This window comes from Schistocerca piceifrons, chromosome 2 (assembly GCF_021461385.2).
Source record: "Schistocerca piceifrons isolate TAMUIC-IGC-003096 chromosome 2, iqSchPice1.1, whole genome shotgun sequence".
NCBI lineage: Eukaryota > Metazoa > Arthropoda > Insecta > Orthoptera > Acrididae > Schistocerca > Schistocerca piceifrons.
In genome coordinates this window covers 750,098,095-750,113,099 of record NC_060139.1, presented here as the reverse complement: position 1 = coordinate 750,113,099, position 15,005 = coordinate 750,098,095, and the positions used below count along the sequence as shown (strand labels likewise).

Genomic DNA, 15,005 nt, shown 5'->3' with positions numbered 1-15,005 from the left:
GCTTATCGCGGGACATGTCATACCGACCTAGGGAGTGGATGAGTGCGTTTCCGGATCTGGAAGAACCCTCGTAGAAGGCCCTTGCCAGATCCTGGAAACGCTCTCTCAGGAGTGGGATTTCGGCTGCGGCGTGCAAGTCGTCTGTAGGGAACCCAAGAGGTAAGTGTAGTGCCCTTCTGAGGGCGCGGTTCTGCAGCCTCTGGAGTTTGTCCAGGTGCTGCTTTGCCGCGTATCCCCAGACAGGGCACGCATACTCCATTACTGGCCGGATCAGGGCCTGGTACACGTTTACTGCTACTGGGCAGGGTAGGGAGCTGGTTGTGTTCAGGATAGGATATAGGATGGACATTCTGGCGCAGGCCTTCCTGTGGACCTCGTCTATGTGGGGTTTCCACGTAAGACGAGAGTCCAAGGTTACGCCAAGGTACTTGGCGGTTCTGCGCCAGGGGAGTTTGGTTCCATTTAGGTGGAGGTGGAGGGGGGGACGTTGAGGAGGTTCGCGCCTTCCGAGCCTGCGGGTAATCAGCATTGCCTGCGTCTTCTCCGAATTGATGGTGATGCGCCAGCGACGGGCCCAGGTTTCTGTGTCGTCTAAAACCCTTTGTAGCCTACGAATGACCAGGTCCTTGTTCGCATTTCTCGTGTAGAAGGCTGTGTCGTCTGCATACTGCGCGGTGTGCACCAGGGGGGCCGTCGGAGTGTCCACAGTGTACAAGCTGTACAATACGGGCCCCAGGACCGATCCCTGTGGCACCCCGGCACGAATACGCCTTCTGGTGGAGGTGGCAGTTTCTACTTTGACGGAGAAAGTCCTATTCGCGAGGTAGTCGAGATGCTGTGTTGCGCGGTCCTATAAAGGCTCCTGGACCAGTGACTGATTCCGGGCGCCGACCAATCAGGTACCTGCGGAATCGGCCGCCGCGCCAGTGGTGGGGGGTTCGCGGCGCGGACCGGGCGTCGAGTCCCTGCCGGTTCCTAATACGTCTGTGGCCGCTACCGTCTTCGTGCCGGAGCGTTCTCTTCTAATTTTAGTTATTGCGGGATTCCAAGCTGTACTGAGTTGGAAACCAGTGTCTCGATTGATCAGGTTGCTGTTCAACCGAATTTCTACAGCCTCTTTGAAAACTGAATCCCAAAATCCTTTAGCGTCACACAGCATCTTCGTACCCTCAAAGAGGAAGGTGTGTCCTTCGTTAAGGCTATGTTCCGCTACCGCCGATTTTTCTTTCTGACCAAGGCGTACATTTCTAATGTGTTCCGAGCGCCTCTGCGTGATGCAGCGCTGCGTTTGTCCGATGTATTTCGTACCACATTCACATTCAATACTGTATACGCCCGGAGTCTGCAGTCCTAGGTGGTCTTTGACTGAGCCAAGTATGCCCTTAATTTTACTTGGGGCATGAAAAATTGTCTTGATGTTGTGTTTCTCCAGAATGCGGGCAATCTTGGCTGTTGGCGGTCCCGCGTATGGTAGAAATGCCAGGCATCTGGTCTCATCTTCTTCTTCTGGTGTGTCTACCTTCCTGCTCTTGTGTAGGGCGCGCGAGATTTGCGTCTCATTATAACCGTTGCTGCGGAAGGTCTTCCTTAGGTGTTGTAACTCTGCAGGTAGGCTGTCATCATCACAGATAGACTTGGCCCTGTGCACAAGTGTGTTAAGCACTGAGTTGCGTTGTGCTGGGTGGTGGCAACTCTGTGCATGAAGGTATAAATCCGTATGTGTCTTCTTCCTATACACAGCGTGACCCAAGGTGCCATCAGGGTGCCTCTTGATTAGAATGTCAAGGAAGGGCAAGCTTCCGTTTTCTTCCACCTCCATGGTGAATTGTATGTTGCTGTGTATGCTGTTGAGATGTCGCAGGAAGTCTTGCAGGTTCTCTCTGCCATGTGGCCACACGACAAAAGTGTCATCAACATATCTGTAAAAGGCTTTAGGTTTCAATGGGGCGGTGTCCAGGGCTATGTCTTCAAAGTGCTCCATGTAAAGATTAGCGATGCCTGGAGCTAAGGGGGACCCCATGGCTACACCATCCACTTGTTCATAAAATTTGCCTCCACACTTGAAGTAGGTGTTTGTTAACACATGACGGAACAGCTTTATTGTGTCCTCACTAAAGCGTGTTTCGAGCAGCGCTAGGGAGTGCGTCTTTAACGCAGACGGCATTGTTAATCAAGAGGTCGAGTTCCGAGAACTCATGAAGGAGTTCTCCATCGACATATGCATGATGGGGGAAACCCACCTAAAACCGGGAGTAAGAGCGACAGTTCCCAATTACGTTAGCTACCGTAAAGACAGGCCAACCCAAGGCGGAGGAGTGGCCATATATGTAAAAAGAGGGATCCCCCACCACCAGGTATTCTTACCAGCTACCAACAAAATCGAAGCAGTGGCGGTGGAAGTAACCACAGCCACTGGACCCCTAACAATTGTTGCAGTCTACCGACCCCCACATGACCAGATAGATGAGGGAGACATAGCTGCTCTAGGGCAAATTGAAGGCAAACTCGTAATAGGGGGAGACTTCAATGCCAAACACCCTGACTGGAATTCTAGAGTAACCTCCAGAGCAGGCGCCAAACTGCAACAACTAGCGCGCACCCACCACTTCGAAACATGGGGTCCAGTTGAGCCCACACATTTTCCGAAAAACGGAAGCAGGCCCGATGTGTTAGACATAGCTCTCACCAGGAGGATCGCAGGATTTGTGACCGCAAGGACAATCAACAGAATGTCCTCCGACCACAACCCAGTGATTCTAGAAGTCGATGTGGGAGAATGGGTAGCACTCCCACGGTACCAGACGTCGTACAAACGTACAGACTGGGAGCGATACCAAGAAACTGTCGCCTCTGATATCGCTCGCGCTCCGCCACCTACTGCCGAAACAGTAGAACAAGCGCTACAAGACCTAACAGGCACCATCCTGCAGGCAGCGGAAGAAGCCACCCCTCCACAAAGGGATGGCCCACCGCCACAAATACAGCTCCCGGAACACTTGTTAGCTCAAATTCGACACAAGAACAGGGTGGCAAAAGAGTGGAAGATCACCAGAAATCAGGCCACCAGGAGGCTGCTCAATCGTCTACAGAGAGAACTGAAGGTAGCGCTCAATGAGCACAGAAACCAGCAATGGCAAAACCGCCTCACAGCTCTCAAAGTAGACGATCATACACTTTGGCAAGCAACCAAACAATTCACAAAAAGACGCGCTAGGATGCCGCCACTGCACGGCGAGCGGGGACTGGTCTACAGCAATGCTGAGAAGGCCAACGCCCTCGCCGACTCCTTCGAGAAGCAGTTTCAAACGGCAGAACCCGAGGATGAAGAGCATGAAGAGGTAGTCAGTCGTCAACTGGCCGTCTTCCTCAATGCTGAGGAGGACCCAGAGGACGAACCCATACTTTTTGCCCCCGAGGACGTGGCAAGAGTAATCAGGTCCCTCCCTACAAAAAAGGCGCCAGGGCACGACAGTGTCACAAACCAGTTAGTCAAAAAACTCCCACCCACAGCGATCACACACCTCGCGAACGTCCTCAACGAGATTACTCGTTCCCGCGAGTTCCCAGCTTGCTGGAAACATGCGGAAGTGGTCGCGATACACAAACCAGGAAAAGACCCTCTATTCCCGCAGCACTACAGGCCGATTAGCCTCTTGCCAACACTCAGCAAGATCTATGAGCGCCTCCTGCTAAAACCCATACAAGAACATATTACCAGAGAGCAAATTCTGCCGGATTTCCAATTTGGATTCCGGCAGAACCACTCTGCCCCACAACAGGTCATGAGAATGGTTGAAGCAGCCACAGAGGGCTTCAACCACAGAGGCTACTGCGGGATAGTGCTACTAGACGTAGCCAAAGCCTTTGATTCAGTATGGCATAGAGGGCTACTCTACAAGTTGTACTCACAAGGGTTTCCAGGGAGCATAGTTCAGCTAATCAAGAGCTACCTCGCGAATAGGACTTTCTCCGTCAAAGTAGAAACTGCCACCTCCACCAGAAGGCGTATTCGTGCGGGGGTGCCACAGGGATCGGTCCTGGGGCCCGTATTGTACAGCTTGTACACTGCGGACACTCCGACGGCCCCCCTGGTGCACACCGCGCAGTACGCAGACGACACAGCCTTCTACACGAGAAATGCGAACAAGGACCTGGTCATTCGTAGGCTACAAAGGGTTTTAGATGACACAGAAACCTGGGCCCGTCGCTGGCGCATCACCATCAATTCGGAGAAGACGCAGGCAATGCTGATTACCCGCAGGCTCGGAAGGCGCGAACCTCCTCAACGTCCCCCCCTCCACCTCCACCTAAATGGAACCCAACTCCCCTGGCGCAGAACCGCCAAGTACCTTGGCGTAACCTTGGACTCTCGTCTTACGTGGAAACCCCACATAGACGAGGTCCACAGGAAGGCCTGCGCCAGAATGTCCATCCTATATCCTATCCTGAACACAACCAGCTCCCTTCCCTACCCAGTAGCAGTAAATGTCTACCAGGCCCTGATCCGGCCAGTAATGGAGTATGCGTGCCCTGTCTGGGGATACGCGGCTAAGCAGCACCTGGACAAACTCCAGAGGCTGCAGAACCGCGCCCTCAGAAGGGCACTACACTTACCTCTTGGGTTCCCTACAGACGACCTGCACGCCGCAGCCGAAATCCCACTCCTGAGAGAGCGTTTCCAGGATCTGGCAAGGGCCTTCTACGAGGGTTCTTCCAGATCCGGAAACGCACTCATCCACTCCCTAGGTCGGTATGACATGTCCCGCGATAAACACAAGCGCCCTATGACGATCTTCGACGACTAAGTCGAAGAGAAAATCCCAACACCCAATCCATCATCCTGTTCCATCCCATATAACACCAAACTCTCGCCTACCTCAGGCAAGTACCAGACACACTCACAACAATCATCACAAATCACAGACACCAAAAACTATAGAAAAATCACACACACACGTTCACAGGGGAGTAAAAGCCGAAAGGCTACAGACTCCCCCTCACACTTCCCCAAAGAGGGGAAAGCAAAAGATGAGTGCAGCAGCAGTGCAGCAGCAGTGCAGCAGCAGCATCTCGACACTTCGCTTGAAGATGATGGGTACGAAACCCCTCGAAACGTTGCGAGAAGACGACGCCTTTACTCGGCTGATCACCCGAGAAGATTTGACGAATGGAATACGCCGAGAAAGTCTCAAATCACAGTTACACATTTATCATGTAACTACCGGTTTCGTTCAAAAGAACATCAGCTACGCTGCCAGAAGTCTTCATAAGAAATCCTCACATAGTTGTATCAATATCATGAATTCTTAAGTCATGAAACGCTGTCGAGCTCAAGATGATTAGTTCCTAGTATACTGCTTCCCCCTATGTACTTTTAGCGAAAAGGTCGTGTAGCTAAAATTAGAGAGATTCATCAACAACCATTCTTCCCGCAGACCAAGAAAGGCAGGACAGTGGTTCATAAAATACCCTCCGCCAAACAAAATAAGGTTGCTTGCGGAGTATATTTGTAGACGTAGATGTATATTACTGAATATACCCTTGTGGATGTACAGTAACTGAAACTGAGTGTAGCAGAAATGCAAAAGCACGTTTTCAGCTGTGCCTTTACTAAGGAAGGTACAGAAGTTCGGCTCTTGTTTAGTTCTCTCGCCACTGTAGTAAAAATTAATGCACAAAGTGTCTGTCATTAATATTCGGTGAGGCATTTTTTAATAATTTTCGATGTCAACTGAGTGATTACAGCAGCTCGGATTTTCATGCACTATCAAATCGTAAAACGTACATGCAGTGTCATATCCTTAATTATGGACAATGACGCAACAAAACAAAAATATGTAGTATCAGAATTCAGTTCTATAATTATTTCTATTTTCTTCTTAAACAGTGCACAGAAACAAATTTCTGGAAGTTTTCTTCACTTAGTCTTACGCCTCTATCAGATATAACCTTTTTTGTACATAGAGAATGACGTTTCTACATCACAAGAAGTGCCAGATGCATTCTTAAGTGAAGTAATTTTGGAAAAAGTCAGATCAAGTTGAAAGTCTTTTGCATTTTCGTCTCAAAATATTTTTTGTCACCTTCCTAAACACAAAAATAAGAATTAGATCCAATAACTTGGTTCATCTTATCTTCTGCTGCAAGACCTATTTCTCCACAGGATGATTCAACGATTTTTCTACCTCCTCAACAACTGTCAGAGTTTCCATCAGTTACCTATGATTTCCAGCTTCCTTATTGCTGCAGACACGTGGGTAAATTTTGATTTAATGTAATTCGGGTCTTTCTTCAAATCTGAATGCCATTTCCGCAGGCGGCATTGGTGGCTACGAAAATGTCTACGATCCAAAAGTGGAAAGAAAAACTATTAAGTGGGAGTAACCTAAGGTTTTTCGATAGAATAAAGGAAATAGATATTAACTTCAAAAAATGTGCGGGAATTTACGGTCTCTTACCGAATTAGCTTCATCTGAATTGTCACTGTAAAAGATGGCAGCATTTATGCTGGTGCCCCATGTGGTTAAAATATACTGAAGCGCCAAAGGAACTAGTATAGGCTTGCGTATTCAAATGCAGAGATATACAGTATAAAGAGGCAGAATACGGCGCTGCGGTCGGCAACGCTTATATAAGACACCAAGTGTGTGATGCAGTTGTTAGATCGGTTACTGCGGCTACAATGGCAGCTTATCAAGATTTAAGTGAGTGCTGTCACATCTATCAGACCTTTGTATTTTGTGCGCCTATTTACCTTGTTTTCAGTTTATTCAATTTGTCATATTTTAGATGTACTGATTCAGCTACACGATATAGCCCATAGGCTAAATATGTAACGTGCTTTATATTAGAAAAAGTATTTTAATTGCTTTCCCGACCTTCGTCACATGCGGAGCAGCGTCGCTTAACAACAAATGATCACCTTTTGTATTTAAGTATATTGGCATGAAGTATATTGACATCTACCGATATCTGATCTATGAAGTTTACAGACTAACAAAATTCGCGAAATTACTCATTTCCTGCACTTTTGGCGTGATTAAAAAAAAAAAAAGTAGAAGTTCACCCTGCAAGTTATTGTAATATATGCTAGGAAAACGATATAATGCGGGCTTTAAACGTCTAAACTCACGCAGCATATCTATGCAATCTTCGTAATATGAATTTACTCCCCAACTGAAAAAAAAACATGTAACACGCATTTACATGTAAATCCGGGCTCTAGTGATTATATACGAACCGTACACGAAAACGCAGAGATTAGTAGAAAGGTAGCATTTAAGAAACAAATCATAATTGAATCAGTGTGAAATTTTATGAACATGTATTTGGAATTAATTAATTCCGAAGGTTGTAAAAGAATGAACCTTTAATGTTCATTTACTTAAGAGCGAAAGGACTTCCCTTTTAAAACGCACGTTGCGTACGGCATGGTGCAATCTGTTTCTCACTGCCCAATCGCCTGTTCTGCTGCGTGGCCTACAAGATCACTGAGGGATTCAACACGTTCACTCTTCGACAACTTTTTATCTTTCGCCATGTAAAGGTTCTGGGTCGCCAAGATGTTACTTGTTTGCTGATGTGTTCAAAAGTACTATAGGTGAATAAGACGACTTGGGAAGGAGGATCACATAAAAATGTGTATCTCAAAAAAGGGTACGTAAGGGACATAATTGAAAGAGAAAGACGATTAATCGTAAGATTGTCCTCGATTAAGCACCCGAAACAGTAACCCAGCTGCTGTAAAAATTTGCTAAGCACAACAGTTCGATGGGTACAATGCAAGAGTGTCAACGAAAAAACCATACCGTCTGCAAACAAAGTGACCGACCAAAAAGTTCCAGTTCACAGAAGGTTCAGAGTGGTTCAAAGATATTTACTCATGAGAGGAAATCAAACATATTTTCAACAGACGGAAGAACTATGGTGTGGAGAAAGCCAATTGACAAGCCTGTATGTTTACAACCTACTGTAAAATATACTGGGGAGAGTGTTTCGGTATAGTGATGTATTTCGTCTTGTGGCGTGGGAGAGATTACCTTCAGGCTGTGCACCTTAAATAAGGAGTGAAATTCAACATACTGGAGAAAATATTGCACAGGAGAGTAGAAAAGGTGGGAATTAGATCTACCTTAAAATATTTTAAGATAATAACTCTAAGCACCCATCATACCGTGTAAAAGAAAGGCTTCTTTGCAAGTGCCACGAAGTCATTCACGCATCGCCTTAGTCGCCAGGCCTTAATTCGATACAGAATTTATCGGATGAACTCGATTGAAGGTTCATGAGAACTACAATATCTCGGAAGAAGGTCTGAAAAATAAGCTGAGGAAGAGTGCGATTTGGGCTAAGTGCACCGCACAGTAAACATAATGGTAATATGCTAAAGCGTTGCACATATGCGCAACGTATTCACACCTCTAAAATTTATTTTGGCAAGCATTAGTTAGAAACCAACGAACGCGCAGATAAGGCCGAGGCCGTTGAAGCTGTTTCTATGTACGCGGGGATAACACACGCCTTATGGCACCGTCAAAGGGCTGCTGGGTGTACTTTGAATGTTCCTCCGGAGTAAACTCCGGTTGAATCATACTCCAAACACTGTTATCAACAGAAGTGCCGCCTTAAGCCGTCAGCATACGGACCGTGCATTCGAGCGTCAACGTTGAGAGGGTCGAGTTCACAGTGTTACTAAAAGCTCAGAAACAATGCGGCTTGTCCATACGATACTCGTATCTCGATGTGGTATAGCGATCGCAGCGCGCTCCAGCGGCAGTTGTCGGTGGTATCTGGCTCGCAAATAACAGTTTCTTTGGGAAATGGACGGGCATAAAAGTATTACGTTAGCTCGTCCCTTGTCCGTATGCTAGTCAAGTTGTTTCTCCTGTAGTTTAAATAAATACAAAAAATTGTATTCACGAACATGTTAGAGGAAAAAAGGAAAGTTCCATATACACTCACTAAGGCCGTCAGCTTATTAAAGTTCCATTACAAACAATGCTATACAAATATACAATATTCTTTACATAAGATATAAATTATTTCATCGTTCTTACTTTTTAGTAAAACCCTAAGATCACTCTTACTTGATCTCTGTTTCTTTGCAGTAACGGAATGTTTAGAACAGGTTAAATACAAGAATAAATAAGACAGTACAAAATACCTTACATCAAATAGTGCAGGTCTTCAAAATGGTTCAAATGGCTCTGAGCACTATGGGACTCAACTGCTGTGGTCATAAGTCCCTTAGAACTTAGAACTACTTAAACTTAACTAACCTAAGGACATCACACACATCCATGCCCGAGGCAGGATTCGAACCTGCGACCGCAGCGGTCGTGCGGTTCCTGACTGTAGCGCCTTTAACCGCTCGGCCACTCCGGCCGGCAGGTGCAGGTCTCTTGCAGATAAAGCCAAACGGACAAGCACACTCCTGATAGACAGCACACTTAGATTTACATACCATCGAATATTATAGAATATACTTTTATTAAATTAGTAACTAAGTCTGAGAACCTATTAGAAAATGCGAAGACGACAAAAAAAAAAAAAAAAAAAAAATCGGACGTAGTGGAACGCGGACTTACAACACAACACACATCACTTCGTAACTCTACGCCTCTGTTCACTACGCTACGTTGAACTTCTGTATCACGTGACATTCTCTTGCACATTACTCTTTCGTCTTGTGTGTTACCATATGTTGAGGCTTTAATTGCAGATATATTATTAATTGATATTAAATTATAATAAATCCTGTCAAGAAAGCAACTAGATGCGATAATTCTTTAACCACCAATGTGACGTTTCCCATCGTTTTGTCACAACAAATCGTACCAATGAACGACTGGTTTTCAATTCAAAGCCATTAAAGAGACGAGTTAACAGCCAGTGAGAGGCTGTAAATCAAAATGGCTCTGAGCACTATGGAACTTAACATCTGAGGTTATCAGTCCCCTAGAACTTAGAACTACTTAAACCTAACTAACCTAAGGACATCACACACATCCATGCCTGAGGCAGGATTCGAACCTGCGACCGTAGCGGTCACGCCGGCCGGTGTGGCCGAGTGGTTCTAGGCGCTTCAGTCCGGAACCGCGCGACCGCTACGGTCGCAGGTTCGAATCCTGCCTCAGGCATGGATGTGTGTGATGTCCTTAGGTTAGTTAGGTTTAAGTAGTTCTAAGTTCTAGGGGACTGATGACCTCAGATGTTAAGTCCCATAGTGCTCAGAACCATTTGAACCATTTTTTCGTAGCGGTCACGCGGTTCCAGATTGAAGCGCCTAGAATCGCTCGGCCACACCGGCCAGCGCTGTGAATCTGCCGAGATACGCCCCTCACTTCGCCTCCCGTCAAAGGCCTGTGTATTTCAGGAATTATTGAATGTAGGTAGCAGTTAGCTCCACGCTTAGCTTAGCTTCTGACATGAATTGCCTGAAAGTATTACATAGGCGTTTGTATTCATTTTTCGTTTAAGCTCTTTACATAATTGTGGGTTGACTAAGTGAGCTCGTGTAATCACTGTTTTATACAGGTTAGTCAGAAACAGGAATAAAGTGTTGTATTCTAACAGTCTTGATCGCACAAAAACACTTTTATTCGTAAGTGGTGACCGGTTTAGAACTCATCGTCGACCTGGATTATCGTCGGACCATGCTCCAGTGACGACGTGAGCAGACGATGGCACGGAGCAGCAACTGTGGATACCACCATCTGATGTCAACATTCTGTAAGTGTTATCACTGGAAAGCAAGTGCAAGCGCGGATCCAGGGGTCGATTCTGCAAAGGGGTCACGGATCGTTAGTCTCTTCCCCGTCCCCCTCCCTTCTTCCCCAAAATTTGGCTCCCTCTTAATACGCCACATATCCGACTCGGGTAAGATCAGTTTGGATTCCGGAGAAACGTACGTACATGCGAGGCAACACAGACCCTACGACTTGTCTTAGAAGATTCGTCTGAAGAACGGCAAAGTTACATGTGTACCATTTGTTGATTTAGTGAAAGTATTTGACAGTGTTGACTGGAAGGAAGTAGGGATAAAATACAGAGTGTGAAAGGTTATTTACAACTTGTACAGAGGCCAGACGGCAGTTATGAATCAAGGGGCATGAAAGGAAAACTTTAGTTGAGAAGGCAGTGAGACAATAGCCTATCCCTGATGTCATTAAATCTGCACACTGAGAAAGCAGTAAAGGAGAAATTTGGAAATGCAGTTAAAGTTCGCGAGGAAGAAATAAAAACTAGAATTTGCCGAAGACTTCGTAAATCTATCAGAGACAGCAAAGGATTTGGAAGAACGGTTGATCGGAATGGAGTGTCTTGAAAAGATGTTATAAGATGAACACCAGCAAAAGTAAAAGAAGGGTGATGGAGCATCGAGATTTGCTATTTGGACAGTAAAACAATTTATGTTGGTGGAAGTAGAGAGGATATAAAATGTAGACTGGCAGCACCAAGAGAATAATTTCTGTAAAAGAAGAATTTGATCACATCTGAATTTAAATTTTAGGTCTTTTTATGGAGTGCAGCCATTTCCGGAATTAAAACATGGGCGATAAGAGCTTCAGACAAGAAGAGAATAAAATATTTTGATATGTGGTGCTCCACAAGAATTCTGAAGATTAAATGAGTAGACCGAATAACAGATAAAGAGTCACAGAATTCAATTGGGGAAAAATAAAATTATGGCACAGCTCGACTAATAGAAGTGTTCGGTTGACTGGACACACCCCTGCGGTACCGAGAAATTGACAGTTTGGCAATGGAAGGAAGTGCGAGGCGTCAAAATTGTACAGCGAAACCAAGGCTTGAATGCAGCCAGCAGGTTGATATGGGTGTAGTTTGCGGGTAGTTACGCAGTGACGAAGACACTTTCCAAGGATAGACTACCATGGAGAGCCGCATCAAACCTGTCTTCACCCAGAAGATCACAACAACAACATCCCTGAGTATAATAATACTAATAATAATGATAATAATAATGGAACATTTGTTATGTTTTATTACAATAATTACTAGCTGTGCTAAGCTAGTGTAGATTGTATGGTGTGCACAGATTTTTTTGTGTGTTTCTTTAATTGAATTTTTATGTTGTTCACAAATTTAAAAAAAAAAAGCACTCCGTCTTCAGGCCGCAAGCGGCCCATCGGGACCATCCAACCGCCGTATCATCCTCAGGTGAGGATGCGGATAGGAGGGGCGTGTGGTCAGCACACCGCACTCCCGGTCGTTATGATGGTTTTCCCTGACCGGAGTCGCTACTATTCGGTCGAGTAACTCCTCAATTAGCATCACGAGGCTGAGTGCACCCCGAAAAATGGCAACGGCGCATGGCGGCTGGATGGTCACCCATCCAAGTGCCGGCCACGCCCGACAGCGCTTAACTACGGTGATCTTACGGGAACCGGTGTATCCACTGTGGCAAGGCCGTTGCCCTTGTTCACAAATTGCACCTTGTAAAAATTTCACATCAATTAAGGGCATAGAAGCATCGTCTCTTCCGAATGTACTTCTGACCAAGAAGCGATTTTGGTAGCTGGGTCGTATGTCTTTGTAAACCCTGCCTTTTGCGTTCTTGTGGCGACATTTCTATACAAACTTTCATCCACTAACAGACATTTCTTTGGGAAGAGGAATTCCGCCTTATGCAAGACACCTTTTTTTCTGTTTGGTTTCACCAAAATATGTTTCAGCATATTTTGTGCTATCATCAGTGGGTTCTTTTTTTATTTTTTAGCTGTAAGACTGTTGTTATCTATTAACATTTAGCGAAACTTTTGGTACACAATATTTACAATTGTGAATGGATAATTGTTGTAAAATATTATACATCATTTGTTCATAGTTCACAGTTGAGATATTTATTAACGACCTCATGCAGCATGCGTTGTTTATAACATTGCCAAAGTTCTGTTTATATCTAACTGGCAAAAAGAGTGGACGTATGCATTAGTTTACGCACCTTACATTATGCTATTGGACATTTATTTTGGTAGCTATTCTGATACACAATCTACAACTTCCCATCTGCAAGCAGCAAAACGTAATTCTTATTCTTTGTTTATTATGCATTTAGAAACGGGAATGAATATATATCACGTTTATCATGTGTAACTTGCGGTGCTTTCTCATATGTTGTTGGCGAAGTGAATTGGCAGACTGCGTGACCAATGGTCGCTTGACACTGCACTTTCTCCGACTTTTCAAAACGTAGGCAGAGTTTTCGCCGCCACTACGTGTTGTTGTGGCTGTGTAGTGTCCATTTGTTTCGCAGCGCGTTTGGCTGTATGAGGGGCGCGAGTTTGAAGTGAATTTGGCATCTGTGGTGTTCGGTTTGTTTGTGTGTGTGTTCAGGACTGAGGCAGAGAGAGAGAGAGAGAGAGAGAGAGAGAGAGGAGAGAGAGAAGGGGAGGGTGAGAGGGAGAAAGAATTTTAAAAAAAATTCTATCCTCAGCGTATCTTTTTTGTATAGAGATGGTAATTACAATAATGTGTTCACCTTACTGTATATCGCTTTAGCATAAGTTCGAAGACATTGCAATTCAGGGAAATTAAGCTTTTGGAAACTGTTCGTTCGGACATTTTAGAAGTACCTGCGCCATGCAGTTGTTTTGGGAGTTATAAATAGCTACAAACTCGCACCACTTCGGCAACATCGAAATGTACCCAATACAGTATAACATCGAAATGTGCAGTCACCATTACCAGTATTTCACTTAGCACTGCGGTCCTGAACACAGGTCTGCAGACCACGGTTATGCGAACGTGTGAATGAGAGGAATGCGCCAATGCGATTTCATTCGATCATTTCTTCCTAAGCTCGAGGATCTCTTTCTGTTAGTTTTTGTTTCCGTTAGGTTTTTCCTGTACCGTGTGTGAGGAGGGGGAGTAGGAGAAGGTATTTCCCTAGGTTTGTTCGAGTAAAGTGCAACCGTTTTCAAACTGTCTATACTGCGCATGCGCAGCTCCGCGATAGTTCCGACGGTCAGAAACCTCTGCATTTACGAGGTGCATTCAAGTTCTAAGGCCTCCGATTTTTTTTTCTCCGGACTGGAAAGAGAGAGGAACATGCGCATTGTTTTAAAATGAGGCCGCGTTCATTGTCAATACGTCCCAGAGATGGCAGCACCATATGGCAGATGGAATTTTACCGCCAGCGGCGAGAATGAGAACTGTTTTAAATACTTAAAACGGCGACGTTTTCCTTACTTGAACAGCGTGCAATCATTCGTTTTCTGAATTTGCGTGGTGTGAAACCAACTGAAATTCATCGACAGTTGAAGGAGACATGTCGTGATGGTCTTATGGATGTGTCGAAAGTGCGTTCGTGGGCGCGACAGTTTAATGAAGGCAGAACATCATGTGACAACAAACCGAAACAACCTCGGGTCGCACAAGCCGGTCTGACGGCATGATCGAGAAAGTGGAGAGAATTGTTTTGGGGGATCGCCGAATGACTGTTGAACAGATCGCCTCCAGAGTTGGCATTTCTGTGGGTTCTGTGCGCACAATCCTGCATGACAACCTGAAAATGCGAAAAGTGTCATCCAGGTGGGTGCCACGAATGCTGACGGACGACCACATGGCTGCCCTTGTGGCATGTTGCCGAGCAATGTTGACGCGCAACGACAGCACGAATGGGACTTTCTTTTCATTGGTTGTGACAATGAATGAGACGTGGATGCCATTTTTCAATCCAGAAACAAAGCGCCAATCAGCTCAATGGAAGCACACAGATTCACTGCCACCAAAAAAATTTCGGGTAACCGCCAGTGCTGAAAAAATGATGGTGTCCATGTTCTGGGACAGCGAGGGCGTAATCCTTACCTATTGCTTTCCAAAGGGCACTAAGGTAACAGGTGCATCCTACGAAAATGTTTTGGAGAACAAATTCCTTTCTGCACTGCAACAAAAATGTCCGGGAAGGGCTGCGCGTGTGCTGTTTCACCAAGACAACGCACCCGCACATCGAGCTAACGTTACGCAACAGTTTCTTCGTGATA

General features: G+C 45.5%; 1 protein-coding gene and 1 pseudogene across 1 annotated transcript in view; one reads left to right on the top strand and one right to left on the bottom strand.

The window, feature by feature from the left end:
- LOC124775822 (lactosylceramide 4-alpha-galactosyltransferase-like) overlaps positions 1–15,005 on the top strand; it is a 417,784-nt gene that overhangs the window by 242,501 nt on the left and 160,278 nt on the right. The window lies entirely within an intron of this gene.
- LOC124778218 lies at positions 12,321–12,437 on the bottom strand (annotated as a pseudogene).